This window comes from Panthera uncia, chromosome D2 (genome assembly GCF_023721935.1).
Source record: "Panthera uncia isolate 11264 chromosome D2, Puncia_PCG_1.0, whole genome shotgun sequence".
NCBI classification, from domain to species: Eukaryota; Metazoa; Chordata; class Mammalia; order Carnivora; family Felidae; genus Panthera; species Panthera uncia.
Window position 1 is genome coordinate 60165007 of NC_064818.1, and position 10137 is coordinate 60175143.

The window sequence follows — 10137 nt, forward strand, 5'->3', positions numbered from 1 at the left end:
TAAGAAACTAGCAATTGTTTTTTTAAAATGTTTGTAACATTTTGCATCTTCACCAGCATGTATGAGAGCTCATATTGTTCTATGTCTTTGTCAGCTGTTGGTATTGTACATTTGTTTGATTTTCATCATTCTAGTAAGTGTGGAGTGGTATTATGTTATGGCTTTAATTTGCATTTCTCTGTTGACTAATGATGTGGATCATCATTTCATGTGCTTATTTCTCATTCATTTATTTTCTTTGGTGAATTATCTGTTCAGATCTTTGCCCATTTTCCAATTGCATTGTTTTCTTATTATCGAATTTTGATAATCCTATATATATTCTGGGTATAAATCCTCTTTGAGGTGCTTTTGCAAATATTTTATCCTAGCCTGTAGCTAGACTTGTCATTTTCTTAATAGAACACTTTGGAGAGGAAGTCCAATTTATCATTTTTTTCCTATTATGAATTGTATATTAAAGCCATGTTTAAGAAACATGCCCAACCCAAGTTCATGAGGATTTTCTCATATATTTTTTCTAGAAGTTTTATTATTTTCAGCTTTAAATTTATAACTGTGAATCATTTTGAGTTAATTTTTATGTGAGAGGTATCTATTAAGGTTTGTTTATTTTTTTTATATAGGGTGTCCAATTGTTCCAACACCATTTGTTGAAAAGATGATCCTTTCTCCATTGAATTACCTTTGCAAATTTGTCAAAAAATCAATTACTTATATAAGTATTGGTCTCTTTCTGAGCTATTATGTGCCATTGATCTATGTGTCTGCATCTATTGACACAAATATGTGATTTTTCTCTTTTAGCCTATTGACGTGATGGATTGCAATAATTGATTTCAAATGTTGCACCAGTCTTGCATACCTGGGATAAATTCCACTTGGTCATTGTGTACAATTCTTTTTACACATTGATATGGTTGATTTGCTAAGTTTTTAAAAAAAATTTTAATGTTTACTTGTATTTGAGAAAGATAGAAGACAGTTCATGAGTGGGGGAGGAGCAGAGAGAGACTGAGACAGAATCTGAAGTGGGCTTCAGGCTCTGAGCTGTCAGCACAGAGCCTGATGTGGGGCTTGAACTCACAAGGGGTGAGATCACAACCTGAGTGGAACTTGGATGCTTAGCCAACTGAGCCACCCAGATGCCCCTGATTTGCTAATTTTTTTGAGAATTTTTATGTCTATATTCATGAAAGATATTGGTCTCTAGTTTTCTTATAGCATTTTTGTCTGGTTTTGGTATTAGGGTAATTCTGGCCTTATAGAATAAACTAGAAGTATTTCCTCTGCTTCTAATGTCTGAAAGAGATTGTAGAGGATTGGTATAATTTCTTCTTTAAATGTTTGGTAAAAGTCACCAGTGAATATATCTGGGACTGATGTTTTTTTAAAATAGGTTATTATTGATTCCATTTCTTTAAGAGATATAAGCCTATCCTAATAGTCTATTTCTCTTTGTGAGTTTTGGCAAATCATATCTTTCAAGGAACTGGTCTATTTCATCTAAGTTATCAAATTTGTGGGTGTAGAGTTATAGTGATTCCTTAAAAAAAAATTTTTTTAAAGAGTTTTTTTTAAAGTAAACTCTATACCCAATGTGGGGCTCAAACTTACAACCCTGAGCTCAAGAGTCACATGCTCTACCAAATGAGCCAGCCAGGCGCCCTATAGTTTTCTTTTATTATCCTTTCAATGTCAGTAGGATCTGTAGTAATGTCCTCTCTTTCATTTCTGACAGTAGTAAATTATGGAGTCTCTTTCTTAGTCAGCCTACTACAGGCTAATCAATTTTATCGATCTTTTCAAAGAACCAACTTCTGGTTTTGTTGATTTTCTCCATTGGTTTCTTGTTTTCAATTTCATAGATTTTTGCTATAATTCTTGTTATTTCTTTTCATCTGCTTCCTTTGGATTTAATTTGCTCTTTTTCTCATTTCCTAAAGTGGAAACTTAGATGATTGATTTTAAATCTTTCTTCTTTTTTAATATTAGCATATGATGCTATCAGTTTCCCTCTAAACACTGCTTTAACTGCATATCACAAATTTTGATAACACATATAGTGTTTTCATTTAGTTCAAAATACTTTAAAATTTATCTTGGTATTTCCTCTGATTCCTGTGTTATTTAGAAGAATGTTGTTTAATGTCTAAGTATTTGGGATTTTCCAGTTATCTGTTGTTTTCTAGTTTAATTCCATGTCATTGAAATCAGACATGTCATTGAGACCATCCCCCCTCCCACAACCCCTCTAGTAACCCTCAGTTTGTTCTCCATATTTATGAGTCTCTTCTGTTTTGTCCCCCTCCCTGTTTTTGTATTATTTTTGTTTCCCTTCCTTTATGTTCATCTGTTTTGTTTCTTAAAGTCCTCATATGAGTGAAGTCATATGTTTTTTGTCTTTCTCTGACTAATTTCACTTAGCATAATACACTCCAGTTCCATCTACATAGTTGCAAATGGCAAGATTCCATTCTTTTTGATTGCTGAGTAATACTCCATTGTATGTATATACCACATCTTCTTTATCCATTCATCCATCAATGGACATTTGGTCTCTTTCCATACTTTGGCTATTGTTGATATTACTGCTATAAACATGGGGGTGCATGTGTCCCTTGGAAACAGCACACCTGTATCCCTTGGATAAATGCCTAGTAGTGCAATTGCTGGGTCATAGGGTAGTTCTATTTTTAGTTTTTTGAGGAACTTCCATACTGTTTTCCAGAGTGGCTGCACCAGCTTGCATTCCTATCTTTTTTTTTTTTTTAACATTTATTTATATTTGAAAGAAAAAGAGAGAGTAGGGGAGGCGTAGAGAGAGAAGAGACAGAGGATGCAAAGCAGGCTCTGTGCAGACAGCAGTGAGCCAGATGCAGGGCTTGAACTCACAGACTGTAAGATCATGACCCAAGCCTAAATTGGACATTTAACCAACTGAGCCACATAGGTGCTCCTGAATCTGTCCATTTCTGATAGAGGCATGTTGAAGTCTCCAACTATGATAGTGGATTCGTCTATTTCTCTTTGAAATTCTATTACTGTTTGCTTCATAATAGTTAGATGCTCTGGTTTTAGGTGCATATACATTAAGGATTGTCCTGTCTTGTTCTACAATTGACCTATTCTTTATGCAATCCTCTTCTTTATCTGTGATAATTTTCCTTGCTTTGAAGTCTGATTTGTCTGAAATTAAAAAGCTATTCCTACTTTCTTTACATTAATAATAGCATGGTATATTTTTCTCCATCTTTTTATTTTTCATCCATACTTTTGATCTATATGTGTTTTTATATTTAAAGTAGTTTTCTTGTAAACAACATATAATTGGGTCTTGTGTTTTGATCCACTCTGACAACTGTGTCTTTTAGATATTTAGACCATAGACATTCAAAGTGATGATTAATAACAGCTGGGTTAATACCTATCATGTCTGTTACTGTTTTCTTTGTTACCCTTTTTCTTTGTTTCTATTTTTGTCTTCCATTCTTTTTCTTGCCTTTGTGATATTAGTTGAGTGTTTTATATGATTCCAGTTTCTCTCCTTTCTTGGTTATACCTCTTTTTAAAGGTTTTTTTTTTTTTTTTTTTTTTTTTTTTTACTGGTTGCCCTAGAGTTTACATTTACAAGTAAAGTCCACTTACACATAATACTATACCACTTCATGTTAGTATGAGTATCTTACAATAGCAAAATAATTCCAACTCCTCCTTCCTGTCCTTTGTATCATTGCTGTCTTTCATTTTACTTACATATAAGCATATATTATATACATAATATATGTACATAATACATATATGTATTATACATACACACACATGTTGTACACATACACACAAAATATATTTTGAACAAACTGTTGTCTGTTAGGTAAATTAGTAATAAGAAAAATAGAAGTTTTTATTGTACCTTCATTTATTCCTTTTTCAGTTCTCTTCCTTACTTTATGTAGACCTGAGTTTCTGACCTATATAATTATCCTTTTTTCTAAAAAACTTCTTTTGGGGCGCCTGGGTGGCGCAGTCGATTAAGCGTCCGACTTCAGCCAGGTCACGATCTCGCGGTCCGTGAGTTCGAGCCCCGTGTCAGGCTCTGGGCTGATGGCTCGGAGCCTGGAGCCTGTTTCCGATTCTGTGTCTCCCTCTCTCTCTGCTCCTCCCCCGTTCATGCTCTGTCTCTCTCTGTCCCAAAAATAAAAAACGTTGAAAAAAAAAAATTAAAAAAAAAAAAAAACAAGAAAAAAAAAAACAAACTTCTTTTAACATTTCTTAAAAGACCTGTCTATTGACAACTCACTCCCTCAATTTTTTTTGTCTGAGTAAGTCTTTATTTCTGACTGACCTCTTTTATTACTATTCTTGTAGCAGACATCGTTGGCAGTAATGGTATCCAATCATAATCTCTGTGATTTCATTTGAGACTGGTTCAGCGGGCAGATATCTGTTTTTTCAGTAGCAACATTAAATATTAAGAAAGCATGACATGTGCTATTTGTTGCAGTATTTGACATTTATCCTCAAGAAAAGCACACACAAGGTGATTTGCCTTTATTTGATTTCTTTAATCCACAAAAGAATACAAATCATTAACAGTGTGGTGAGTGTTATGGACTTTGGTGTAATGGATAGGATTTGACCAAGCATTTCCAGAGTATTTGGAAGGAGAATCGGGCAGTACATGTCAACTTATTACCATGGCTCTGTGCATAGTCTTCTGTATAGACTGGGAATGTATTATCTGTTATAGTGGTCATGGTGGCAGCTTCTCAATTCTACCCCGACACTTTTCCTTTTAACCTACTGCCCTTGTTAATGATGGATTTAGGAAGGAACTGTGACCCATTTCTTGCCAATTGTACATGAAGAAAGCCTATCTAGGGACTTTTTGGGAGAGGCTTATTGCTTCTAAAGAGACAAAGAAGAGATAAGCCTTTTCTTTTTCAGGATATTGTTATGTCTGGATGTGATGTAGAATTGTTAAAACACTACAGCCACAAGAGCAAAATCACCACAGTGAGGAGATGAGAATTGAAAACATCCTTGTTCCTCAATGACAACACTGAGAGCCAGAATAAATAGTCATGGAGCCACCCTATCTCTGGATTCCTTGGATATAAGATTATAAATTTCCTTATCTTTTTAAAAAATATTTTACTTATTTTTGAGAGAGAGAGAGACAGAGTATGAGTGGGGGAGGGGCAGAGAGAGAGGGAGACGCAGAATCTGAGGCAGGCTCCAGATTATGAGCGGTCAGCACGGAGCCAGACAGGGGCTCCAACTCATAAACCACAAGATCATGACTTGAGCCAAAGTCAGACGCCCAACTGACTGAGCCACCCAGATACCCCATAAACTTCCTTATCATTTAAGCCAATTTGAATTGGTATTTTCAGTTATTGGAGTTGAAGGCATCCTCACTGATACATAATAATATATAATAATATTGTCCAAACTTACATACATAATAAGTAATGAATTCTCTAAATCTACATTGATGGTGTTGTGAATAATAAAATAAAAAGTCATTTTAAATGTTAATGAAGTCAAAATATCCCTCTGGCATTGCCTAATTTTTTAATCACTTGATTCCAGAAGTACACATATCATCATGTGGAACTCTGTAAAATATTTTGACCTTAAGAAGAGATATTCACATTCAAACGTTGAGAATGATTCACTCCAATGTAGACTCAAATGTAGCTCCCTCATTGTCAAGACCACAAACACCCAAGACTTACAAGTACCAATTCTCAGAAGATGCAAGAACCTTTGAGACTAATTTTAGTAAAAATGGGCATCATTCTAATGTTTTAACTTTTTTTAATGTTTATTTAATTTTGAGTAAGAGAGAGACACAGCAGGTGTGGGGGAAGGGAAGAGAGAGAGGAAGACACAGAATCTGAAGCAGGCTCCAGGCTCTGAGCTGTCAGCACTGAGACTGCTGCAGGGCTCGAACCCATGAACTTCGAGATCATGACCTGAGCTGAAAGTCGGCTGCTTAATCAACTGAGCCACCCAGGCACCCCTTTTTCTTGTTATTTTAAAAAAAATTTTTTCCTAATGTTAGTATCATAAAATCTTGGAGCTCAAAGAGGTCTTAGAGATCACCTAATGATAATGCAAATGAGAAAATTGAGATCCAAATAAACTAAATATGTTATTGAAGGTCATCTATGGTAGAGACAGGACTGAGATGTAGGTTTTTGTTTGCTTGCTTTGCTATGGCATTTGGGGAACTGTTCAAAATGCATTTTGAGGCTCTTAACTATCCTAAATACTGAGGAACTTGAAGGATTATCAAACATTGTAGACCAGGCATGTTCTTCTAAAATCCGGTGCAAGTTTTAACAATTCTCAATGATGAACTTAAGTAGAATAACCCTGATCCTGATGATTTTTACCATCCACTCATTTCTCTTGGGAATAAGAAGTAAGCTTAGCCATTGTACATACTAACAAGATACTTGAACAGTCAGGATAGTTAGTGTGGCATAAAATCAAATGTATTTTATAAGGTAATTTTTTTGCCATGTACTCTGTGTTTATCAGATTATGCTTGTTTCATCTATATTGAATAAAGCGGCCACAGGAGGAATAGTACCTGAAATGGGGTACTAAAATTTTAAAGAAAATACTTTCATTTCTGATTATCTCAAATCCCCCAACTCTTTGGCCTGTTACTAGAGGACTTAATTAAAATTTTAAATAGCCACAAAAATGATAAAGATCCAATAATCTGATGCTAAAAACATTAATGAGCATCAGGGAAATACAAATCAAAACTACAATGAGCTATCACCTCACACTTGTCAGAGTGGCTAAAACCAACAACACAGGAAACAAAAGGTTTTGGTGAAAATATGCATAAAGGGGAACCTTCTCACACTGTTGGTGGGAATGCAAACTGGTGCAGCCACTCTGGAAAACAGTATGGAAGTTCCTCAAAAAGTTAAAATTAGAACTATCCTCCAACCCAGCAATTGCACTAGGTATTTATCCAGAGAATATAAAAATACTAATTCAAAGGGATACATATACTCTGATGTACATAGCAGCAGCATCTATAACTGCCAAATTATGGAAAGAGCCCAAGTGTCCATTGACTGATGAATGGATAAAGAAGATGTGGTATATGGGGTACCTGGCTGGCTCAGTTGGTTGAGTGGCTGACTCTTGATTTTGGCTCAGGTCCCAGGGTCATGATTTTGGCTCATGATCCCAGGGTCGCAGGATCGAGCCCTATGTCAGACTCCACTGCTGACTGTGGAGCCTGCTTAAGCTTTGTCTCTCTCTCTCTTAAATGAAAAAAAAGAAGAAGAAGAAGAAGAATATATATATATATATATATATATATATATACATATATATATATATATATATATATATATATATCTCCACACCCACACAATAGAATATTACTCAGCCATAAAAAAAGAATGAAATCTTGCCATTTGCAACAACATGGATGGAGCTAGACAGTATTATGCTAAGTGAAATAAGTCAGTCAGAGAAAGACAAATACTATATGATTTCACATCATAATTTAAGAATTTAAGAAACAAAACAAATGAGCAAAGGGAAGAGAGAGAGAGAGAGAGAGAGAGAAAGAGAGACCTTCTATAGAGACCTAACTATAGAGAACAAACTGATGGTCACCAGAGGGGAGGTGGGGGTTGGGTTAAATAAGTGAGGAGATTAAGGAGGGCATTTGTTGTGATGAACACTGGGTGTTGTATGGAAGTATGGAATCTTATATTGCATATCTGAAACGAATATTACACTGTATGTTAACTAATTGGAATTTAAATAAAAACTTAATAGAGAGAGAGAGAGAGAGAGAGAGAAAGATCCATTAATGCTTCTCTTTCCCCACAACTAACAAGAAGGAACTTTCACTTCACTATAATGATTTCATAATAATCCTGTGTAACTTGCAAGAGTATCATAAATAAGGTTCAGGTCATCAATAATAATATATTGCCATAATTGAAATAACATTTTAATAGGTAATTTTGGAAGGAAGTAGACCTTCTAAATCCAAAACCTGGAAAAACAAACCTAGACTGAGAAGAAATATCTGGGTTAATTGCAGTCAGACTGACTTAACTGTATATAGAACCTCCCACCAATGTTCAAGGCTGCCTGTTTTCTTAGCAATAACTTGTGGATAGAGAACAGTGTTCTTGGCACAGGAAAAGCACAAAAGGGGACTTTTCCATTAAAGGGATAAAAATGCAGCAGGTATGTGACCTTTGGGTTTCCATTTTTGGTTTGTCTGAGTTAACTCAGACATCTGAGAAAGGGCTGGGAGAGTTAAGTTGTTTATGTAAACCTTAACTCATTTAATCAGACTATGAGGATTTTTTTAGGTTAGGAGACAGACAAAAATGGGTGTTTGATGAAAGATGGGAGAATTTACTCTGATGCTCAGACAAATGGGGTTGGGAGTAGGGTAGAATGGGAGGGAATTTCCATTAGTTCAAGATCTGATAAGTTGATCGTCAAGGGGGATTTTATCACAAAAGCTGAGAAGGGATTTTGAAATAGAAAGTTGATTTGATCGGATCTCACATGACCAAAAAAACCCTCACAGCAATTATCTACTTGTACTCTCAGAAAGTTCTTGCAGTCCATCAGACTGCCAGCTTTACTAAAGTCTGTGCACTCAACCCAGAACACCATCAGGCTTGTTCTAGGGCCCAGGAAATGCATAGGAAGAAAAGCAAAAGATCATTGGCTATTTTGAAAAATCAGCATAGTGTTAAGCCTGACAATAAAGCTAACGACTTTAGGTTTCTTGTAACAATTTGGGAAGAAGGTCTTACATGTAGTCACAGATTTCTTTTCCCCATATAGACATGGAGACTCTTCCGCTACCGGGAGATCAGTGCCCAGTTAGAGAAAGAAGAACACAAATCAGAAAAGCAAATCTGGGGCGCCTGGATGACTTAGTCGGTTAAGCGTCTGACTCTTGATTTCAGCTCAGGTCATGATCTCACAGTTTGTGAGATGGAGCCCAGCTTGAGATTCTGTCTCTCCCTCTCTCTTTGCCCCTCCCGCTCTCATACATATACACACTCTCTCTCTCAAAATAAATAAACATTTAAGAAAGAAAGAAAAGCAAATCTTTTCCCATGGGCAAGACTGGCTAGAACAATTTGGTATCAATAGAACTTCAAAGGCCAGCGGCAAATTGAATGCCTATGGACACCATCCTGGCTGGCCTGCTTAATGAAACCGAGGGGCTGACTTTCCTCATTCCCCACATAGGACATCTGACCACTTGTCCTTTGTACCGCTTCTGCACCCGCCCACACTTTTTCTGCACCTCTAACACTTGAATGCAGCTGTTTGTTTTCTTAAAAGTCCTTGGATAAATGGGCTGGGTTTTATCTTTTCACTGTATTCCCACCAGTGAACACAGTGTCTATAGTACAACAGGCATTCAATAAATCTTCCTCCTTTCTGAGCTCCTGACTAGCGCTCCCAACCAGTGCTGTCTACCTCCAGGGATATCCTGTTGGGGCTTCAACTTCCATATGTCACAAACCAGACCTGTCACGCTCCCCCTCTATCCTCCCCTCAGCCACGTCCCTGGTGCTGTATTCATCTTAGTGTCTACAGGGCCTGGTCTGTATCAGGCTTGCTGTAGTATTTAGAAAACGTTCATGGAATGAACGTGGAATGAGAAAATAAGGAAAAAGAGAACAGAAAAGAAGTATGAGGGGGAAAAAAAGTAAAATGAAGAAGGGAATCATGAAGGTAACAAAGCATAGGGAACTGAGAAGGATAATTGAGATTGGTTTCCCCCAAATCAGGAGGGATAGGATGCGTCTAGATCCCTCAACAGAAGAGCTAGAACACTCTTCAATTTATTCTACTTCTCTTCCAGCATTTTCTTCACTGCTTCCAATTTGGGTTAGACTCTCAATGTTTTGTGAATGTGATGAGAGAAGGGACTTACGGGCACGTTTCCACCTTCTCCACCATTCCTGCATACACAGATCATATCAACATCTGGGCTCTTTCCCACTATGAAGCATGGCAACAGTTGGTGAAAATGAAAAGTGTGATTAGACTCCTTGTTCCTAACCTTGTAGTTCTCGAGATGAGGCTCTGAAATGAAGGTCTGGG